Raw genomic sequence first — 24,474 nt, 5'->3', positions numbered from 1 at the left:
AGACAGTATTAAGAAAATGCAAAGACAAGCCACAGATTGGTAGAAAATGTCCACAATCCATATATATGAGAAAACAGTTGTATTCAGAATCCATAAAGAATTCTTCCAACTCAATAACAAGACAAACAAACACCAGTAAAAAATGGACAAAAGATTTGGACGCTTCACAAAAGAAGATATATGAGTAGCCAATAAACTCGTGAAAAGATAGTCAACATCATTAGTCTTTAGACCAATGCAAATTTAAACCAAAATAAAATATAACTGCACACCTATTAGAATGGATAAAATTTAATAGACTGGCAATATCAAGTATTAATGAAGGTAAGAAGCAACATTGCTGGTGAAAAACCATCTGACAATTTCTTATAAATGTGTATTTACCATGCCACTATTCAGTATATACCCAGAAGAAATCAAAGTGTATGCATACGCACACAAATCTCCATAGCAGCTTTGTTCATAATAGCCAACCATTGGAAACAACCCAAATGTGTGGTGTGATTGGATAAACAGATTGTGGTATACTTATAAATAGACTACCACTCGGAAATAAAAACGAACAAATTACTGATAACAACATGAATGAATCTCAAAAATGCTTTGTTGAAGAGTCTGGACACAAAAGAGTGTATACTATCTGATACTATTCATATAAACAGTTAAAACTAATGTGGCACTTGGGCGCAGTAGCTCACACCTGTAATCCCAGCACTCTGGGAGGCTGAGGCAGGTGGATCACTTGAGGTCAGGAGTTAGAGACTATTCTGGCCAACATAGTGAAAACCCATCTCTACTGAAAATACAAAAATTAACATGGCATGGTGGCGGGCACCCATAATCCCAACTACTCAGGAGGCTGAGGCAGGGGAATCACTTAAACTCGGGAGGCAGAGGTTGCAGTGAGCCGAGATCGCACCATTGCACTCCATCCAGCCTGGATGACAGAGAGAGACTGTGTCTCAAAAACAAACAAACAAACAAAAAACTCTAACGTGGCTTTCTGCATTCGAACAAACACAACTACTCTATACTAAGAGCAAGCAGATCTACGGTTTCTTGAGATTGGAGATGGGGGACTTTACAAAGGGGCATGAGGTAACTTTTTAGGGTGATGGAATCAAAATTATGTCGTGATTGGGCTGGCAATTACATACGTGAATATATATATATGTGTGTGTATATATATATTTTTGAAACTCATCGAACAGTGCATTTAAAAGAAGGGGGGAAGTATACAAATTACCCCACAATAAAGATAACCAAATTAGTGGGCCCAGCAGTGTGGGGAGGGGAAATATAAGAAAGAGTAATTGCACCAACGTCTGTTTTCTGCAGCTTCCCTTTGATGCGCGACACATGTGTGCTTCCGGTAGCCATGCTTCATGCTTTCTGCACTAGAATAGATTAAGGATTCAATACAAATAGCAAAGAATTCTCAGTCTCTCCACCTACAAACACTTCACACTTTATTTTTTCTGCATTTTTGTACATCTGCTTTTCTTTCTGTCATACTGACTGCTGCACAAGTCCAAACATAGCAATGAAGAGTATTGTGTGTGTGTGTGTGTATATATATATATACACACACATATATACACACACATATATATATAAAATCTGCTTTACATAAAATCCCATCGGTCATAAGCCCAGCATAGCAGACATTGGGAATATAAAGACTACCTGCCATAAAATAGTAAGTGCAGAGACCATGATGTATTTATTTCTAAGGAGTCACACTTCACCGAATGAATAAGGCTCCAGAGGAGGTGGAAAGGACAGGGCAAAGAGACAAGCAGGGGAACTGGCCTTAGGAAAATCCAGGATCCCTGTCATTGAGACAGGAAAGAAGAAGGGCTGAAAATAGAGGTGTTGTGAGGGGGATGCTGCAGAATTGGCAGCCTTTTGTCTCTGCATTGTAGAAGAAAAAGTGGATAGGGTGGGGTTGGGGCTTGAGGGAAATGAGAAAAGTTTGCAACAGCCACTGTGAGGAACTGGAAACAAGTTCACCACGGAAGAGCGGTACTGACACTGCCCAGTGCCAGGTGTGATCAGAAGTCCTCAGTTTCTGATGGCACTGGTCAGTCACCAGGCAAAACTGTCTCTTCTGAGAGTCTTGGGTCTGTTCTTTTTTTTTTTCACAAGCAGGCATTTGAGCATTTTGAAAATACAAAAGTGTATATATATATATATATATCTCACTACACATTTCTGGGTAGTGAGACTATGGAGGTGATACTTTTGTTACTATTAGGTTGGTCAAAAGTAATTGTGGTTTTTGCCGTTACTTTCAATGACGACAACCGCAATTATTTTTGCACCAACCTAATATAAATGTCCGTAAGTTCTCTCCTTTCCAGTTAAACATCTCAACCTTCAATCATTCCTCAAAAAGCAATCATTTTGCCATCTTGGCAGTTTTCTCTTGGAAAAAGATAAAAAACAACAAAAAGTTAATAATTCTTCACATTACTTTATGTGGTTAACTTTCTGTGTCAACTTGGCTGGGCCACAATGCCCAGATATTTCATCAAACTTTATTCTAGATGTTTCTGTGAATATGGTTTTTGAATGAGATTTGTATTTAAATTGGCTGATTTTGGGCAAAGCAGACTGCCCTCCATAATGTGGGTGGGCCCCATTCAATCAACTGAAGGCTTTATTAGAACAAAAACTGACCTTCCCCCTGAGCAAAAAAGAATTCTGCAGGTGGACTGACCTTGGACTTGAAGGGCAACTCTCCTGTGGGTCTCCAGTCTGCTGGCCTGCACGAACAGGTTTTGGACTCACTAACCCTCCACAACCACATGAGCCAATTCCTTAAAATAAACCCAGATAGATAAATAGATGGAGATATAGTAACAAAGATAGATATAAACATAGACACAGACACAGATATAGACATATAAAGATAGCGATATATAATTCTGTTGCTTCTATTTCTCTGAAGAACCCTTGCTAATATACTTTATTTTTTAAAATGCCTTCACATAAGCTATCCAGTAGGTGGATCATGGAAGCCATTTTGCTAATCAGCTCATACAGATGTCATTCACTCAGAAAGAGACATAACATATAAGATCCCTCCTCCGTTTCTTCTAACAGTAATTTCCAAATACCAAACCCCATAGAGACCACCAAATTTTGTGTGATATTTAGAATATCAATAGAGATCATAAAAGAGTTAGTTACACAGTGGTATGTTCATTTTTTAAACTATTTAAGACCCTTATTAACAAGTGCTTGCAGTTTGTTAACTTTTTTTGGAAAAAAAAGTCAAGTTATAAACTTTTATTACAAATTAAAAATGTTCTTAAAAATCTCAACTTGACTGGATATAAAACATTTAAAAATCTTAAAAGGCATATTGAATGAAACCAAGCCTCCATTCATGTCATTTAAAAAAATAATTAGTGAGCAGCAATTAGTTTATTTTCTGACTTTCCCACTGATCTTCAAATACATTGCTTTTGTTCAAATAATGCAGGGTTTCTAACACTCCAATCGTAAATATTTTTACTAAAGTGGATTTGAAATTTAGTCTTGAATCTATTGAGAATGATGAGGATTTTGCTGGAACAAAGATGACTAATAATTATTATCAAGAACAGCAAGAGCTAGGCTGATGCAATTGGCAACTCACCCACATATTTCCAAAAGTGGCCCACCTTTTATAGATGCGTGATATGATACTAGCACCCTTCTCCTCATGCTAAGCTGCCAGGGTCTTTTCTTTGACCTAGTTTGTTGACAGATCATTACTTTCAAGCAAATAAACCCTTATCCCTGTGTTTAGGATGGGAAGTGAATTGGGGAACATAGTATACACAGGACATATTGTCTCTCTTTTGAACTCTAGTTATGTAGGATTTTGTTTGCAGGGCAGAGCTACTTTAGATCAGAACCACCAGCACAGCTAAACCAGATATTAAGATAGTGAAATTGCTTTGTACTTATTGCCACATGGCTGCTATCCTATGCAAACACCTTCACCCCGTACTATCAGTACCTCTTCTCTGGTACATTCTTAGGACCCCTCCAAGACCTTTCCACAATTTCTAACTTAAGGGGTAATGCATGGCAGAGGTGGGACCCTTAGGACCCTCATCTGGAGCTACTGCCAGCATTTATTCCAGTCGGGCAGCATCCATGCCCTATTGATTGCTAAATATTCTAATAACATACTTGATTGGTAGGGACATTTTTGAGCCTCTTTTGACCTCCTTTGTTTGCTCATAGAGAGATTTTGATTGCTTAATCTATTTGTGTTAAAAATAAGAAGTACAAGCATTTGTATAACAATCTATCCTTTGTAGCTTTCCCAATACATTAGCTTATTCAACAACTATTCATTTAGCCCTGCCATGTTCCAATCACTGTGATAGGTATATACACGCACATGTATATGCACACATCATTTACTCCTCATGATGGTCCCCTAACTTGGGTGGTACTATAATAAATTTTATGAAAAATTATAATGTTAATCATATTATATTATATTAGTATATTATTGTGATATTAATTATAATAATTATAATCAGTAATATAATAATTATATTAAAATAATTATATTATTATTATGTATTATTCTGTATGCTAGATGACAGGCACTATGCTGAACACATAACACGGATTTGCCAATTTGATCTACAGAAATGTCTTGAGATATATTCTTTTTTCATCCCCATTAGATGGACGAGTCAGCTGGGACTGGAAAAGATTAGGATACATCCTTAAGGCTAAAGAGCTGTAGGAACAGGGCAAGGACTCTGATCCAGGTTATCCAGTTCCAACTTTTCCACTGTTTTCTCCATTGTTCCAAGTTCCCTTGCATTAGAAGTTGATATTGGCAGAAGTACTGAATAACAGGGCTATAGTAATTTCTAAATGGATACAAGTATCTTGAGTTCTGACTTTAGTTTTGGCGTTGGGATTGTATTTTTCACATTAGAAAAGTGACAAATTCACACCAAAAACCAACTGTTTTCTAAACGAAGCTCTGCTCCAATTTCTCTTTGCTAATTTTTCTGTTTAAAGGATGGGCATTTTGCTAGCCTTTGTGGACTCTTTCTGTATTTTTCTTATAAATTTTATTTAAGATTTCTAAATTGAAATATCTTGCTAGGGATATTATAAAGAAGAAGGGAAGGCTTGACCTGATTCTGTCTCCTCTTCCCACTTTTCCCTACTCTTGTCCAGGAAGGAATGCTAGACCATAAGCTTTGAGGAGAGGGACTATGTCTATTTAATCGCATCTCCAGCCATGAACCTAGAACATAAGAGAATAATAAATATTTTTTGAATGCTGGAATAAGTATGAGTGGTGCTTTTTAAATGTCTGTAAGAGATACAATTGTCATTAAGTATGACAACTGTATGTTTTAGCTCCCACAACATTCTGCCCACTCCAACCAGGTTAAAAATCCACTATAGGTAGTGTATGACATCTGGCACTTGGTTCATCTCTTCGTTCTTTTATACAACAAACAATTATGAAAAAATTCATTCATTTATTTAACAGATATTTGCTGAGCACCTCTATATGCCAGGCAATTTGCTAGATTGTGGGACTACAGTGATGAACATGGAGGTAAGTCAGGCCCCTTCTCAGAGAGCTTAGATAATAGTTGGGAGGAGGAAACAGGATAAATATATCTAACAAACAATTTTTTTAAATAAGCAAATTAATTACAAATTGTTTGAAGGACTATGACAAAGATAAACACGGGAAAGAGATGGAGTATCTTGGAGTAGCAGTGAGAAGGTGACCTTTCAGTTGAGACTTAAAGGATGAGGATGACCCAGCCATGCAAAGAGATGAGAAAAAGCCCTCTAGGCAGAGAGGAGAGCAAGTGCAAAGGCTGAGGTTCCTGGGGAACAGAAGGGAGGCCAGAGCTGCTAAACTCCAGTGAGCCATGGAGAACAGCGAGGGGAGGAGCAGCCAGGCCTTGCAAGGCTCCGTGGTGCAGTTTGGATTTTATTCTCAGAAAAATGACAAGCCAGTAAAGGGAGATGAAAATAATTGTCTCTCTACTGTGGAGAGTGGGCTGAGAGGGAAGAATAAAAGCAGTGGGGTGATGTGGGTTGGACTCACAAGATGACAGTGGTAATGGAGAGAAGTCAATGGATTCAAGTTCTACAGCAACTGTGTATGTCAGATAAAGGGAGAACGTAAGGAAAAGGATGTGACTTAAGCAACCAAGATAGGGAAGAGCAAGGTAGGGGTAAGTTGCAATCAAGAACTTTCCTCTAGCCCTCTAGGCAAAGAGGAGAGCAAGCGCTACCCCTTCACCTTCTGCCATGACTGTAAGTTTCCTGAGGCCTCCCAGCCATGCTTCCTGTACAGCCTGTGGACCTGCGAGTCAACTAAACCTCTTATCCTCATAAATTACCCAGTGTTTTCCACTGGCTATTACATACCCAAATGGAAATATCAAGTAAGCAGTTGGATATACAAGTCTTGAGTTCAGGAGGGAATGAAATCAAAGCTGGAAGTAGTAAATCTGGGTATCAACCACAGATAGATGAGATCAACACCAAGCTAATACAAGGATCTGCTATTTAAACACCAGTTATGAACCATGCTAATTCCATGATCTTGAGAAAATAACGACCTCACTCCTCCATTTTCTTGTCTGAAAACTGGGAATAAAAGTAATGCTTTTCAGGGTGGTTGTGAGAATTAATAAAATAATCCCTAGTACCTGGGCAAACACTCCAAGAATGCTATTGTAACTGGTTTATATTATTTTCCACAACTGCCTTTACACTCGCTCTGGGTATGGCCGTTTTAAGACAACTAAAGCCTGAATGCTTTCCATGGGGTCCACTCAGACATGCTTGCTCATTCAAACTCTAAAAGTCCTGGAGCCTTATCCCTTTGCTGGCCCAAATCCTCACCAGCCATCTCAAATAGCTTCAGCCATCTTTGCACCCTTGGAATTCTCCAGGCTAGAGGAAGGCACCAGTCTCATGGAATGATACATCAAAATCCGCTCTTGGTAGACGTCTTCCCCTCGAGGTTTGCTTTGAGGGCTGCCCTAACTTGGCATAAGAGGACAATCCCTCTTTTCATCCCACGGAGTGAGGAGTCTAGAAATGTCAAAATGCTCGTACACCTATAAATCCCCTTTAAGGCACCTTCTCAAACCCTCTCTTACATATTTGAAGCGGGTTGATGCAGTTGACAGTCAGGTTCTGTTTTGCCATTTCTCGTCCTAAAAATGTGTCTAGTGTCACTATTTATAATGGAGAGAACTTGTACATTATAATCAGCTTTGAGCTTCAGCTACAATTCCAAGAATCATCTTGATATGGTTTGGCTCTGTGTCCCCACCCAAATCTCATGTTAAATTGTAATTCCCAGTGTTGCAGTAGAGGCCTGGTAGGAGGTGATTGAGTCATGGGACAGACTTCCCTCTTGCTGTTCTCGTAATAGAGCTCTCATGAGATCTGGTTGTTTGAAAGTGTGTAGCACTTTCTCCTTTGCTCTCCCTCTCTCCTGTTCCACCATGGTAAGAAATGCTTGCTTCCCCTTCACCTTCTGCCATGATTTTAAGTTTCCTAAGGTCTCCCAGTCATGCCTCCTCTATAGCCTGTGGACCTGGGAGTCAATTAAACCTCTTTTCTTCATAAATTAGCCAGTCTCAGGTCGTTCTTTGTAGCACTGTGAGAATCGACTAATACACATCCTGTTTCCCACCATATATATTTTATTTTTAATTTTTTTCTCAGTATCAAATGTATTAGCCTACATAGCCTCCATGCAAATAAACACTGTCCCATAAATCTGAAGTCGAAAGAGATTTAAGACAAATGATGGTATATAATATTGCCTCTCCTTTCTACATTCTCAGTATTAGGTTACAAATATGAATAAGGCCTTATAAAAATCTGTATTACAGAGAAGTTTGCCAAAAAAGTCATCTGGGTGATGTTTGAGTTTAAGGGAAGGTGATAATTAACCGATCCTTTTCTCCAGAGTTCAAAACTAATTAAGAAATGGAGTTAGATTCAGGAAAGCCAAATCATTGGCCGTATAATATAGAATGGCCAGAATGGAGAAGGTAGCTTATCCTGTAGTAAAACGTAGGCTTGGCCAGGTGCAGTGGCTCATGCCCATAATCTCAGCACTTTGGGAGGCCTAGGTGAATGGATCACTTGAGGTCAGAAGTTCAAGACCAGCCTGGCCAACATGGTAAAACCCTGTCTCTAAAAAAAAAAAAAAAAATTAGCTGGGTATGGTGGCGTACACCTGTAATCCCAGCTACTCGGGAGGCTGAGACAGGAGAATTGCTTGAACCTAGGAGGCAGTGGTTGCAGTGAGCAAGATTGTGCCACTGCATTCCAGCCTGAGCAACAAGAGTGAAACTCCATCTCAAAAAACAAAACAAAACAAAACAAAACAAAAAAACACATAGGCTTCCCACTACTTCCCTCCACTACTAGCTCAGAAAGGCAGGCAGCCATATTTGTCAAGATGAAAGCCTGTCCTTGAAACGCTCCCACATGGAGGTGGGAGTCATGAAAGCATGCTTACTGTGGCAGGCAGATCTCAGAGACTGAAAGGAGGGACAAACAATCTGAGAAGCTTGGACAAGAACAGATAAGACTTCCCTTGCCTTCCAAATCAGAATAATGAAAATGGAGGCAGATGCTAAAAGTAATCCTTGCATCTATTTCTTCCCTTTCTGTTCCAGAGAAAGGAAGAATGGAGGATAAGGATACCCCTCAACAGGAAGAATGACATGCTATAAGAATAGAGAGTAGAGAAAGATCACCTTGAAGTAGAAGAACCCAGGAAGGGCAGAATCCATGGATGCTCACTTGTTCTGCGCCTGCAAGGTGTGATTTTTTTTTTTTTTTTTTTTTTTTTTTTTTTTTTTTAAGGAGAAGGTATGTAGGAAGCTTTCCATTCAGAGGGGAAGCATGAGTGAAAGACAGGTGGGGGAAGTCAGTTGGGCTTAGGGAAAGGTTAGTGGGCTAAACTTACTTGAAAATCCAGGGTTTGGGTGGGAGAAGAGCAGGAGACAGTGAAAAGGTAATCTGAAGCCATATCAGGGAAGGTCTTGGTTACAAGTCAAGGACTTTGTATACTATTTTGTCTAGAATTGGAAGGCAGTCAAAGTTTTTGAGTAGGAGAGGAACATAATTATAGCAAGGCTTTAAGAAGACTAAGTGGGCAGCAGGGTGCAAAATATATTATCTAAGGAGAATTTGAGAAACAGAAAGATCAGTTAGAGGCTCCTGTTTGGAAGAGGAAATAACATTAATTCATGTCATAGCAGTGGGACTGGAAGGCAAATGACATTTGTATAGTGCTTTAGAGTTTACAAAGTTCTTGTTGCATTAATTACTTCATTTGATATGGCACTTGTGGGAAGTACGTTAGCTCAAAGATAAACACACCATAAGACAGTTTACAGTCAATAAATGTAAAATGAGTAAACATAAGACTCTAAAGGGCTGGGTGACTACACACAGGAGGGAATGCAAGTGAGGAGTCAAATATGACTCACAGCCTTGAATAACTGGAATCATTCATTTATCAAGTATTTGTTGAGTTTTTGCTATATGCCAGGAAAAGTTCCAGATGCTAGGATTGCAGCAAAGAACATGGTAGACAAAAACCCTATTCTCAGGGAGCTAATGTACTAATGAAAGAGAGAATCAATAGATATATAAAGAAATATAAAATATCATATGGCAAAGGAAAAAACAAATCAGGGTAAGAGGATAGAGTCTGTGGGGGTGCTTTTTTAGATATTATGGTCAGAGAAGGCTTCTTTCCAGAAGTGACTACTGGGCAGAGACCAGAAGGAAGTGAGGCAGTGAGCCATGCGAAGTTCTAGGAGAGAAGTATCTGGGGCAGAGGGAGTAGCATGAAAAAAGCCCTGAAATGGGTGTCCATCTGGTGCGTTCAGAAACTAACAAGGGTGCCTGTGTAGGCAGCAGAGTCAACAAGGAGGAAGTAATAGGTCATGAGCCCAGAAAGACAGGCAAAGGCCTAATTCTGAATGGTCTTGTAAGCCAAGGTAAGTATCTCTGGCCATTGTATGGAGGAATCATTTATAGAGAGCAAGAATAAACAGATACCAGTAAGAAGGCACCATGGGAGCCCAGGGAAGAGACAATGGTGGCTTGAACTGATGTAGCACTGCTGGAGGAGATGAAAAATGGCCAGATTCCAGATCTATGATAAAGCAACACTTGTAGGGTTGTTTTTATTGGATTTCATGTAGAGTAGAAGAAAAAGAATGATTCCAGGGTTTGTACTCAGAGCAGCTGGGTAAATGGTGGTGCCCTTACTGAGATGGGGTATGGTGGGCAAAGACAGCAGGGCTTTGTTTAACCCCTGTGAGATTTAATAAACCTCTTGGACATTGAAGTGGAGATGTTTTGAAGGAAGGATGTGATCATGGAGTTAGGAGGAATGTCAGGGCTAGAGATATAAATTTGAGATGGCTTCACCACCATCAAAAATAGAGAAGCCAGGAGAGAGAAGAGGATTCACATACTTATTCAGTATGTATTAAGTACTGAATAAGTGTGTAAATCCACTTACTATGTGTTAAGCACTTTTTTAGGCCCTGGGTGTACAGACATCAAAGACATACTTCTTTGCTTCCAAGAGCTCACAGTTCACCTGGGAATACAAACAAGTAAGCAACCAGCTATACTTCAGTGTGATGTGATCTATAACAGAAGTTTCCAAGGGGTTCTATAAGAGACAGCAGAAGGGCATCAGATGCAGGAAGCCTTCCTAAGGAAAATGATACACAACAAAAATTTGGAGGGTTGAGGAAGGATTGTTTTGGGATAAAAAATTCAGGCCTGAGGATAAGAATGGGTCAAGGGGACAGAACGTAGTTTTCAATAGCATACAGGCATGTGAAACATGACATGTTCAAGCAACTGCAGTTATTTGATATGACTGGAAAAGACGGTGCTTGTAGAAGAATGGTAAGAGATGAAACTGGAAAGGTGAGCAAGGGATAGACCAGAAAGATCTCTTTAGTCCATACTGAGGAGTTTGAAGGTGAAGAAGACAAGTTTCGTTTTAGAAATGCTAAGTTTAAAATACAAATGTATGCTGCTTAGGTGATAGGTGCACCAAAATCTTACAAATCACAACTAAAGATATTACTCCTGTAACCAAATACCACCTGTTCCCCAAAACCTATGGAAATAATTTTTTTTTAAATCACTCTGGGAGCTTTTAATAGGCATAAGTGCTGCAGCCCCATCCTACATATTCCAACATAATTGTTTGGGGGTAGAAACCTGACACTGGTCTCATTAAGATGTGTTTGTGTGTATATACACAATATACATGTACATGTATTCATATATATGTAATACATGTGTATATGTAATTATTATATATATATACAGTACACATGTGTATGGATTCATATTTTTATAATACATATGATTATCCCATTTCTTTCTACAAAAATAAAATAAAATACAAATGAGACTTGTCTAGCAGGTAACAGAAAATGGGAGATCAGAATTCCAGGGAAGGTCAGGGTCAGATTTATATTTCTACTTATGTATGTATCTGTAATATTTCAAAACCTCTGTCATAGAAATCATCGTTGAAGCCATAGGAGTGAATTAAATATCCAAGAAACAGAAAATGTAGAAAAAAGACAAGCAAGAAAAGAACAGTTCTGTAGGCTGACCCCACAATTAGAAGACCAGACAAGAGGAAGGGGAGTCATTATGGAGCTCAGGGAAAGGTCAGGAGCACTTAAGAGCCATCGCCATGGAAACAGGGACTCATGAAAGGGACAGTGGTTGATAATTTCAGACACAGAGAGGTTAAGGAGGGTAAAAATGGAGAGAAGGTCATCAAATGTGATGACCACATGGTCCTTTGGTGACATTTGAGAGACTAATTTAGGAGAAAGCAGGGGGTAAAAGTCAGTAGCAAAGATGTTGGAGTAATTAGGTTACAGAAGGTGAAAACAAGGAAGGTGGACTAAGTCTTCTTTTCCAAGCCCGTCCCATTTTCCTGCCTGGCATCTGCCATCTGTACTCCACTTTGACTTGACCTTTTTCTCCTGGCATTTTGTCCTGTCTCTCTTACTTCCACTGTCTACTGGACCCTGTAACGGCATCTCTTGCCAGCAGCAATTCTAGCATTCAGCCAACTAGCAAGCTATGAACTGAATCATCAAGTAGACTTTAACAGATAAGAAAACAGATCAAAGGTTACCTTGGTGAAACGTGTGCCGTCATAGATTCTGTATAATGAATGGAATCTCTTTAAGGACATTTTTGACTGGAAGAATCCCCACCTGTCTGTTAACAGAAGTTACCCCCAAGGTTTTAGACAGTAGGAGGTTGTGGTGGGGGATGCCTTTTTATTTTTACCATATAAATCACTTTATTGTTTTAGGTTGTTGTGATTATTGTTTTACAACAAAAAATTTATTGGTTTTCAGATTAAAAAAATTTTTTGCATGCCCTCCATTCTTCTAATCTGCAGAGGTACCATTTGGCTATGACTGTCTATATTTCTTCTTATTTTCTTCAAATTCTCCTCCCATAGTTCTTTGGCAGCCAGAATTAACTCAATGAAAATACTGGCAAATTCTCCAGTCAGTCTTTGTTCTTTATAATGTCATGGACATATCTAGATAATTGTTCTTCTATATCAACTGATACCTAGCTTTTAATGTAATTGGATCTTTGCATATCCAAAAGCCACTTATGCAAATTAAAACAATGACTTCACTCAGTAAACTGGGAATGATAGCCACAGTCATTATGAAAGTAAGAGAAGCTAATCAAAGCCCCATCTTCATAATTTTCTTTTTAGAGACCAACAACTAAAAACAAGTAGACAGGAAGAGAATAATTGGCCACTTATTCTAATCCCTGCCATTTATAATAATGATAAGTAGCACAAATAGCAAACAAATTAATGACTGCTCCCCCTGAGCCAATCAATTACCAAGCTATGATCACTTTACCTCCTACTTCTTGAATCTTTTCCTTCTCTACTGACTTATTCAGACTGTCTTTTCCTCTCTCATGGATCATGACAATAGTTTTCCATCCTCTATTCTTGTTTCTCTTAAAAATATCCTCCATATTGGTCACTAAAATGAGCTCTCTCATATAAAAACCAAGCCATTACCTTGCTTAAAACCCATCAATGGCTCTGAAAGCATCATGGAATGTCTAACCTCCTTATCGCAACATGCAAACTTGATGGTTTCCTGACTCCTATCTATAAATCTTCTGTACTCAGACTCATAATGCCCCAGACTTAGCTCTTTAACCTGGAGTTAGTGCTCTTGTGTGGAGTTCAGATCACTGCCAGAGTCTACTTCCCCTTGTGGCGAGTTGGCCTTTGGGACCTTACTGTCCTCTCATTGCACGTTGGTCAAGACCATCACAATTCACTGTGGCAGGGTTTCCTAATTTTCACATTTGGTAATAGGAATTGGTGTCTCCCTTCCTCTCTTTCAGAAGGCTTTTAGGATCCTTATTCAAATATGTCCACTCCCTCGCCCAACCTCTGCAAACTGAGGAAAAGCCTTTGCTAAGACACAGGACTTTTTTTTAAAGTTAATTGTATACCATTTTCCAAAGTTAAAACATGCCTCAATTCTTTACATAAAGGATGCTGTTCCAACATGACTTTCTGTGTTCACCTCTAAATAAAAAATTCCACGTCACCAAGTACACTATTACACACATATAATTAGATGTGTATAAAATTCAACTCTCCATAAATACATACATATATCTTAAAGCTTTATATCTCAACTTAGAAAATTACTTTTCTGACAACATCCTTTAATAATATTATTGCTGTTTTACAGAGGTCAATAGGATTAAGATCAGAGCCTTCTGTGACTTTAACCAGGACTCAAATGAATGAACCCTCTCAATTAACTGATTATTATTTCTTCTACACCAGACTTCTAAAAAAAAGAAAGAAAGAGGCTAATAAATACCGATGTGTCAGAGACCATTTTCAGGCTGTTGAAATAATGCCTTCATCTATAGACTTCATTCATAAATACACACACACAAATACCTACAGTTCTTAGGATCTATTGACATTTTGGAGGACAAAGTCTTCAAACTTGGCCCATTCAAGCCCTTTTACCATGTGTAACCCCATCTCTGGAAGGTCTTAACGCAGGCATGTAGAAAGTGACCGCAGAGATGGGAATTTCCATTGAAGAACAGATGGAACAAAACTTTTAAGAGCAAAATGCTGGACCGACTAACAGCAATAAAAATATCTACAGGCCCCACAGTCATATAATCAACTAGCAAGCTACAGTCTTTTTAAAGATCTTTAAATATGTAAAAATATAAAAGTCGGTCCCACGTATGTTTTCAACTCCTTCAGATTTCTGAGGTCATCCATTCTTAAAAGTCCAAGTTGAAGCAGACAAGAAACTAACTTAAAGACATTAGCAGCTCTAGAACCTCTGGAAGGGCCCAAGAATCACTGTTGAAAGCCATCAAGAGAGGCACTTGTAAATCAACTTATGCGAGGAGTTCCACCTATTTGGTTTGAGATTATTGGGAGAGATTAAGAAGGCTTTGGGTCTTCTTCACATTACAGCACCTTTAAAAAAAGAATAGTAAGAAGAAGAACCTTATAACCTAATGCTTAGCCCCTTTTTGCTTTTACTCTCAGGGAACACAGAGCTCAATTTAGAACTCCTGGCAGTAGCTCCCCAATTAAAGGGCTGGACACATCCATTTCCTTTTTGGAATCACCTTGTTTAGATGGGTTACACTTTTAAAAGCCAAAATACAAATTCCAAATAAATAAATTAAATTAAATTAAGTAGAAAGCATAATATCATCACAGTCAATTATTGCTAGACCAAGGTACAGACATAGTATGGCTATGGCTTATGAAGTAGACTCTAGATTATCAAAAATCAAATGTCCAAGGCTTACTTTTGTCAGGCCCTCATGTTTTCTGAAGCCATCATCCCTTAAACATTCTACCAAGAAGGTCTGGGTCCCATACCATATATCTTGGAAAATTCTGTGGCTACCTTCTCCCATCACAGACTCCCACATCCAGATACCACATGCACACACACTTGTCCTATTCCCATGTCAGCATCTTGAAGGTACCCCAGTAAGATTGTGTTTTGAGCAGTGGGCACATCCTCCACTCTGTCTTCTTCCCCCACTTCTTTGCTCCAAGACGGCTGGTACAGTGGATACCACTGGTGCTCCCTTCATCAGAGATTTGTTTCAACCAAAAAAGAGCTGCCTCGTCCAGATCATACTTCCACCTCAACCCCTTCAGAGAAGACTGTGGCCAATGACTGACCGACATAATGGTTTAAAGACCATACTCCTTACCCTACGAGGAGTCCAACTCTGTCGTGCAATTCATGCTCCAGAGAGCTCTCCGTGGGATCTAGACTAATTTGATCCCCAGTCAAAACAACATCCACATTTGGGCTTCTTTCCCACCCTATTCTTCTCTCACTCCCCTTGTCCTGAGAGCACTCCCTCAATAAGTCACTTTCACAACAACCCCTGCATCAGGCTCTGCTTCCTGGGAATGCTTCCTGACACAGTTGGATTCAGTAGCTTTTTCCTGAACGACAATAATAACTCAACATAGAACAGTAACAATTTAGATGTGAGTATCCATGCTACATTGCTAAAAGAAGGAGCATCAGAGTGAACAACTGCAGAGTCCACAGCTCTCTCCTCTATACAGGGTATTGTAATCCAAGTGGAGAACATCATCTCTATTTTCATGTATCAGAGGCTTTTATTCTGTCCTCTCTCTTGACTGCCTCCCAGGGAGGGAAGTGAGCACAAAAATAAGAAAGCAAATCCTTGGTGTAGGAATCTTCTAGAGTTTGACAGTCATATTTAAAAGTTTCTGAAAGCTGGCCTGGTGCAGTGGCTCACACCTGTAATCCCAGCTCTTTGGGAGGCTGAGGTGGATGGATCACCTAAGTTCAGGAGTTCAAGACCAGCCTGGCCAATATGGTGAAACCCAGTCTCTACCACAAATACAAAAATTAGCTGGGTGTGATGGCACGTGCCTGTAGTCCCAGCTATTCAAGAGACTCAGGTAGGAGAATCACTTGAACCCAGGAAGTGGAAGTTGCAGTGAGCCACTGCATTCCTGCCTGGGTGACAGAGTGAGACACCATCTCAAACAAACAAACCAGCAAACAAAAAATTGGTTTCTGAAAGCTGTCGGAAGAGATACATGGCATAGAAACCAGATAATTCAACTCTTATAGATGCATCCTTCCCAAACTCATTCCTCTCACTTTCTGTCTCACCTACCCTTATCTACAAACTGAAGAATGCTTCCCTCAATTCCTTTAGAGATTGTGCTAAGAGCTGCCGGGAGGATACTGTGATGCCATGAGGGAGGGTATAGGCAATGTGATCACAAGGAATTCCGTGCGACCTGAGATGGGCAGGAAGGGCATAGCTTCCCCACCTACAAGGTGTGGGTGCCATAGGGTTAATGTCCATTCGGGCTGCTACATGGTTCATTCTGGTGGGTGGGCTAAATTTGAGGGATATATAAATTGCCACAGGAATACATAAAAAGAAACACACCAACACCACTTGGTGCTAAGGCAGGTAAGGTCAGCAGAGTTTCCACTGAGTGTAGAACGTCTGATCTGTGCCTGAGAGGATAAGTAGATGTCCATGCAGCAAAGGAGAAGAAAAAAGTCCCAGGCAAAGAGAATGGACAGCACAGAGATGTGGATGCAGATGGCAGTGCCAGGACCAGGCGAGCACAGACGACCTGCCAGGGTGTGGCAGTAGATGAGGCTGGAAAGACAGCATGAAACCCACTTGAGAAGGTCCAGAGGATCATGGAAATTTTTCCAGCAGGAAGTGCTTTGTTCATGTGCATTGTTAAAACCAATCTGCCCACTCTCTGGGGAATAGATTAGTGAGACGAGAAGGCAGCAAAACCAGTTAGTAGTCTTTTGAAATGATACCTAGTGCTCATTATATATTTATTACGTGGCCAGGCACTATTCCTAGCATTTTATCCTCACTCTGACTGCATGTGACAAATACTCTTTGGCATCTCAAATGACATGAGGAAACTGAGGCACAGAAGGTTAAGTAAGTTGCCCAGACAGTCAAAGCTAGTAAGTACAGGGCAATTAATTAAACCAAGGGGGGTCTGGCTCCTGAGTCTGCATACTTTTCTGTCCCCCTAATGATGAGGGACTATTCTAGGGCAGTAATGACTAAAATAGAAAACAGGGGACAAGATAAATGACATTTTGAGGGTGAATATAGGTGAGGCAAAGAGATAAATAAAAAGAACTGAGGTTTCCAGTTTCAGTGACCCAGGAGAAGGGAATTAGAATTAAGAAGAGATGGAACAGCAGCTTCAGGGGTGAAAAGAATACCAACGTTTGAGGCATGCTAAGTTAGCAGAGATTGGGAGACATTTGGTAAGTGTCTGAAATGTTTGTCTTACTCCCAGCCTTATCTTAAGATATCCTCTCCCACTGTGATGGTTAATCCTGATTGTTACCTTGATTGGATTGAAGGATGCAAATTATTGATCCTGGGTGTGTCTGTGAGGGTGTTGCCAAAGGAGATTAACATTTGAGTCAATGGACTGGGGAAGGCAGACCCACCCTTAACCTAGGTGGGCTCCATCTAATCAGCTGCCAGCATGGCTAGAATATAAAGCAGGAAGAAAAAATGTGAAAAGTCTAGACTGGCTTAACCCCACAGCCTACATCTTTCTTCTCTTGGATGCATCCTGCCCTTGAACATCAAACTCCAAGTTCTTCAGTGTTGGGACTCAGACTGGCTCTCTTTGCTCCTCAGCTTGCAGACGGCCTATTGTGGGACATTTGTGATTGTGTTAGTTAATATTTCACAAGCTCCTATATATATCTCCTATTAGTTCTGTCCCTCTAAAGAATCCTGACTGATATGCCCATCTTCCATAACTTGGTATCATCACATATGCTCTCTCTCCTTTGCTCAATCAGGGTCTGTTCTTAAGACAGTGTCCAGTACAGATGCCATTCACACATTAATGTCAGCAAATTCTCTCTTCCCAGTAGGCCTGATATTAAATGAGAGCTTTACCTTTTGTTAAAGAAATCAGTAAAAATTAATAGACTATGATGGAGAGGCGTGTCTGGAGAATCTATCCTGCCTAAGTGTAAGACACTCAGCCCCACCTCCCAAGACAAAACCAGACATTCAAACTGATCAGGTTCTCCCATTAATTCAAAAGCTGTGGAATGGATTTGGGAGTTCTCAGAGTCCTCTCACAAGGCACAAAAGCCACAGGGAATAGAGAACACTTTAGAATGTCAGCTAATTCCCTAAAGTATCCAGGTCTTCTTTCAAAAATGTTCTTGGGCAGGGTGCAGTGGCTCACACCTGTAATCTCATTTGGGAGGCCAAGGCAGGAGGATCACTTGAACACAGGAGTTTAAGGCCAGTCTGGGCAATGTAGGGAGATCCATCTCTACAAAACATAAAAAATTAGCCTGACATGATAATGTGTGTCCGTGTTCCCAGCTACTCAGGTGGCTGAGGTGGGAGGATCACTTGAGCATGGGAGATCAAGGCTGCAGTCAGCCATGATCATGCCACTGCACTCCAGCTTTGGTGACAGAGTGAGACCCTGTCTCAAAAAACAAAAGGAAAGTTCGTGTTCAAAAGATTATCTTTTTAAAAATCAGGCATCTTCCTTCTCCCCCCACCACCCCCACCTCTCTCGCTGACTCTCTCTTCTGTCCTTCTGCCCTCACCCCTACTTTTTTTTGTTAAAAGAAAGTGTTAAAAGGAAAACTGAGGCACAACACAAATCTTAAAGAGTTTGTCTGAGCAAACAACAATTCAAGAGTTGGGAAGCACCAAACCAAAAGAGGTTTGGAGCTCCATAAAGAGTCACAAGGAACTGGCTTTTATAGAGTGAATGCAGAAATAAGCACCTGAAGATGTCGAGACAAGAGGAACACTTAAGGCCAAAAGTTTGAGACTAGCCTGCACAACATAGTGAGACTCCCTATTTTGTCCCCCTTTCAGCTCCCTTTTCTACAAAAAAAAAAAAAAAAAGGAAAATTAGCCAGGTATGGTGACATACAACTTTAATCCTAGCTACTTAGGAGCTGAGGCTGGAGGATCACCTGAGCCCAGGAGGTTGAGGTTGCATTGAGCTATGCTCATGCCACTGCATTCCATCCTGAGCAACAGAGTGAGACCTTGTCTCTTAAAATTAAAAATAAAATATTTGATTGATTGTGAATATTTAATTTCCTTATTTGGTTTGTCCCACTAGAAAGTCTCTAGTTATGGCCGGGCGCGGTGGCTCAAGCCTGTAATCCCAGCACTTTGGGAGGCCGAGACGGGCGGATCACGAGGTCAGGAGATCGAGACCATCCTGGCTAACACAGTGAAACCCCGTCTCTACTAAAAAAAAAAAAAAACTAGCCGGGCGAGGTGGCGGGTGCCTGTAGTCCCAGCTACTCGGGAGGCTGAGGCAGGAGAATGGCGTAAACCCGGGAGGCGGAGCTTGCAGTGAGCTGAGATCCGGCCACTGCACTCCAGCCTGGACCACAAAGCGAGACTCCGTCTCAAAAAAAAAAAAAAAAAAAAAGTCTCTAGTTATATAAGTTAGTTGGCTGCTTCTGATTGATTGAGCTTAAGTTTTGTTTTCCTCTGATATAAGCATTTATATGTAATGGCCCAAGTTAAGTTTTGCTTACGTTTGCAATTTTAAAAAGGTTAAGGTTATTTTCAAGGCCTAACTCACTTGTCTGCTGAGGGATTTTCAGGTCTAGTCTCCATTTTAATTTGTTTTAATAACTGCCCCCTTTTTGGTTATCCTCTTTATCCTCTCAGCAAGCTGAGACTGTGATTAAACGGTATAGCATTCGTCTTGGTTATCACCATTGAGGGAGTTGACGTAGTCACTGGGACAGAGTCACAGAGACATTATCATCGTCCATAGTTGCACTGGAAGGAAGGGTGGTAGTGTCACTGTTATCAGCACCTGTGTAGCCATCACTGGTCAGGTGGTTGAGCTCCTTAAGTTGTCTGATCCTGACGGCAATCACTTGATATGTGAGTAGCTGCTGGACAGCATTTAAAACCCCTAATAGGACACCATGCACTAGGAAGGTAAATACAATGACTCTAAAGAGAATAATCGCCAAGGACTGAAAAATCTCCCAGAGCAGATTCCCAGGAGCCACGATGTAATCAACTAAACAAATCAGTAGGTGTAGCATCACCTATGCGATGAAAAACCTGTGTCTCTTCTTTTAAGATCTTTTAGATTTGGGGCAACAATTTCTGATTTATTAACATAGAAGCTACATTTTTCAACACTAACAGCACATGCACCACCCTAGTGAGTGGTTAGAGTATACAGAACTGTATTTTGCAAAACTAATGAAGCAAGGCTGGAGAGAATTCATTTGTAAAGCCAAGACAAAAGTGGCAATGTCATTAAAGCTTTTTCTAAAGTCCTGGGAACATTTATAATAGACTTTTCTAATTCAGAAGTATCAATGGAAGGAATCAATGCTCTGACAAATAAGTGAAACCCAAAACTGCATGTACTGAGAAGCTTAGCACTGCATGAATTTCTCTTACAAGAAGATATTTTATGGACAATGAGCCAAGATTAATGGTTTCATTGCAGAGAGGGTTGTCTCTGAACATTCGGAGTCACTTTATTCCAAAATGGTCATTCAATTTGGGGGCAATACTTGCACAAAATTGTGGTACATTGGAAATAGAGTCCCATTTCTTTTATGGGTAATGCTAAAATTTGAGGCTCTCAGTTCTATTCCCCTCAGTTTCCTTAAGAAGAAGGGGGTAAGCAGACTTCCAATTCTCGAATTTAGATAAAAAGAAGAGTTTGCTGTTGGATATAGGATTGCAAAAGAGCTAGTTCAGGAAAATCTATTTGGATTATAGAATTAAGAATGGGTATAGGCAGAGTAGGCTTTTGTGTGGTTACATTGGGAAAGGCTAATCCGAACAGTTTCAACACATAATTGAGGAGTAATAAATTGTAGAGAGGAATAAGTCTGATTACTAAAGAATACAGACAGGGAATTTTCATTCACTTGAGGATAGATAGGGAATATAGCTGGGTAAGACTAGTTAGGCTTTGGAGATGTGTCCACATCCCAGTAGGTTGGTACCAGGCTGTTTTATTGGCTGGATGCAACTGTGAAAATATATCAGGTTCTTCATATATTGTAAGGGCACAAATCCAGCATTCTGACTGATTATTTATAGATGCTATTTTTTATACAATATCCGCCAAGGAGTGTTTGCAATCAATGTTAAATTTTTAAAAAGCCTAATAAAGTTACTGATAACAAAGGCATTTTAATCATAGTGCCAGTAAACTCGTATCATTGATAGATGCAAAAGACTATTCATTGTGTCATTATTTATAATAGCAGAAGATTGAAAACAATCCAAATATCTACTGATGGGGATCTATAAACTATGATATGTCCCCAAAATGCTGTACATTCAGCTTTGAAGAAGAAAAATAAGAAAAAGCCTCATGTACTAATATGGAGTGATCTCCAAGAGAAATTGTAAGGTACAAAAATCAAGGTGCAAATCAAGGTAAGTAGTATACCACTTTTATATATATGCATATGCAATTCTTCCAGTATTTCTTTTTGTAAATATAAGCATACATATTTTTCAAATAAAAACATACATGTTTTTGCAAAATAAGCATATATATAAATCCAAGTTAATATATGTTAATATAAGCATATGTATGCTTATATTTAATATTAATCAAAGTCAATATATCAAAGCATATATATAATATAATATAATATAATATAATATAATCAAGACATATATAGATGCTTATATTTGCAAAAAGAAATACTGGAAGAATAAACTAGAAACAAAAATTTGCAGCCAACTGAGGCAAACAGGGTACAGGACTCAAGGCTTGAAGTAAGAGTATCCTGGTGTATTCGTCCATTTTCATGCTGCTGATAAAGACATACCCAAGACTGGGCAATTTATAAAAGAAAAAGATTTAATTGGACTTACAGTTCCACATGGCTAGGGAGGCCTCACAATCATGGCAGAAGGCAAGGAGGAGCAAGTCACATCTTACGTGGATGGTGGCAGGCAAAAAAAAAAAGGAGTTTGTGCAGAGAAACTCCCGTTTTATAAAACCATCAGATCTTGTGAGATCCACTCACCATCATGAGAACAGCATAGGAAAGATCCATACCCACGATTCAGTTATCTCCCACTGGGTCCCTTCCACAACACGTGGGAATTATGGGAGTGACAAGATGACATTTGGGTGGGGACATGCAGCCAAACCATATCACCTGAGTATAACTATATTATGTTGCCTATAACTATATAATGTTGACTTTGGAATTATGTGTTATATATATTCAAAATATGAAATTTTAAAAAGGAATAAGCCCATCTCAAGTAGACATTGAGAGGATATATTTTACAAAAGCAAATCTGCAGACAGAAGTCAAACCAAGGTCTAACCATGGTTTATGGACCTTCGTGCCCACTCAATCCTCTAGATGGCCTGCCAAAGATGAGTGTAAAATGGGAGTGCAGAACAGTAGCAGGGAAAGGACAAGGACTGGATAGAGAAGGGGAGACAATGTCAAGAAGAGTGTGGCCTAGAGAAAGTGACAAGAGAACACAAAGTAAGAAGCAGCACAGACAAGACACTGCTTCTCCAGACCACTGCCTCTGTCTGAAAAGCCTTCTCTCTCAATCTTGCCAGAGATCTTTGTCATTAGCTAATATTGGCTTTTTAAATAAGTTAGACTTTTTTTTTTTTTTTAACAGTCCTAGTAATTTAGGAGAGCTTTTGTTTGTGTGTCAGGGCACTATTTTAAGATACAAAGCTGTGCAATTTTGATTCCACAAGAGTTCATCCTTTCGCTCCCTGCTCCTCTGTCCCCTATCTAAGCAGGTAGGCACCTGTGTTCACTGCCTCAGGGAGCAGATGTGGAGGATACAAAATGAAAGCCCATCTGTCTAACATTCACCACTCCTCTCACCTCCCGCCCTAGGGAAGTGGGGGAGAAAGAGGAAGAAAGCAGCCACTGGAGTCCTGAGCACCATTCCTGCAGGGAGGGGAAGACTTGTGCCAGGAATGGGCAAGTGGCTGCAACACTCTATGCAGAGGGCATCATAGGCAGCCTTCCACACATCTGTGATCCAAGCAAGGGAGCCTGAAGGGAAACAGAGAAAGACCCACTGGATTTGAAAAAACTATGCAGTCAGGGACCTGTGGAGTCCCACCCATTCCTTGCAAGGGACAAGAACAGGAACTGGTGGACTCAATGTCAGAGAGAGAAAGAGAGTGCTGGGAAACCTTTAATTTTCCGAACAGCCTGCCATAATGTAGAGTTCAAAGTTAATATTAAAGTGGTTAACAGATAATTTTAATGTAGTGTTTACTGCACATTTTAACTTTTAGGAAGACACTTATGTCCAATATCTCTTATTCTCAACCTAATGGGACATGCTTTGACCTCAAGGGGTATAGAGGCCCGGTGCAGGAAAACAACAACAGGGCATCTCCAGCTTTCCCCAGGCTCTCTCTCTCAGACCTGTGCTGTCCCTCACAGTACCCTACCCACATGGGGTGTCAGTGCTGGAACCCACAGACAGCAGCACAACCAAGGAATCAAGAAACAGCAAAGCAAGCAAAGGTAGAGCCTTGGAGAACTTCTCAGAGAAAGATACAGATTATGACCTCTCAGTTTACCTTTATTTCATTCATACGCTCAGAACTAAATTCCACAGAGAACAAACAAATACACTTGATTCAAGAACAGACACAAAACTGTCCTGCACTTTGTCCTGAAGGCAAAAGCAACCAACCAACCAACTAACAAAAAGGTCAGAACAGGGTCAGGGTGCAAGGGGATGCTAGCTAAAAATATAAAGGGATTTGAAGAGAATGCCATTTTTTTCAATGTCTTGGAGATTTAGTAACTGATTTTGGCTGCTACATAAGCAGATGGGTTTTCTTTAAGATAAATCACAGTCCTGGAACCTATCCAACTCATAAAACAGACTTACCCTTGCGAGCTGTGTAGACTGGCAGGGGAAATGATTACATGAGGATAAGAAGAGTGTATTTCATATGTTCAACTGAACTCATGAGATTGTTTAGATTCTACAAAAAAAAAAAAAATAGGGTAATCTACCAGTTTCTGCTTACCTAGGCTAACTGGTTCTTCACTTTGCTCATCTAGTACACAGTATCACAACAAGGATTAACTTACCTGAAGGACCGGGAGCTCCCTAAGGGCTGGAGCCATGTTTCTTCATAGCTTAACCTCCATTTCTTATCACAGTGCCTGGTGCTAGGAAGTCCCCAACAAACATGCAGTGAAGACACCAGGGGATGGTTAGATGAGCCCTCCGTGGATGGAGAGAAGAAGGATGTGTGCA

General features: G+C 40.1%; 1 long non-coding RNA gene across 1 annotated transcript; it reads right to left on the bottom strand.

Annotated features, from left to right (window-relative positions):
• Nucleotides 1–1,267: 1,267 nt before the first annotated feature.
• Nucleotides 1,268–24,442, bottom strand: LOC114678255 (uncharacterized). Its single transcript, XR_003729567.2, has 4 exons — nt 24,306–24,442; nt 24,100–24,196; nt 2,723–2,822; nt 1,268–1,397 (listed from the first exon to the last, which is right to left on the bottom strand). It is a non-coding gene; the product is annotated as an uncharacterized LOC114678255 (long non-coding RNA).
• Between the last annotated feature and the right edge of the window lie 32 nt (nt 24,443–24,474).

This window comes from Macaca mulatta, chromosome 5, assembly GCF_049350105.2.
Source record: "Macaca mulatta isolate MMU2019108-1 chromosome 5, T2T-MMU8v2.0, whole genome shotgun sequence".
Classification (NCBI taxonomy): Eukaryota; Metazoa; Chordata; class Mammalia; order Primates; family Cercopithecidae; genus Macaca; species Macaca mulatta.
The sequence above is the reverse complement of the archived record's forward strand: the minus strand, read 5'-3'. Positions and strand labels throughout refer to the sequence as shown.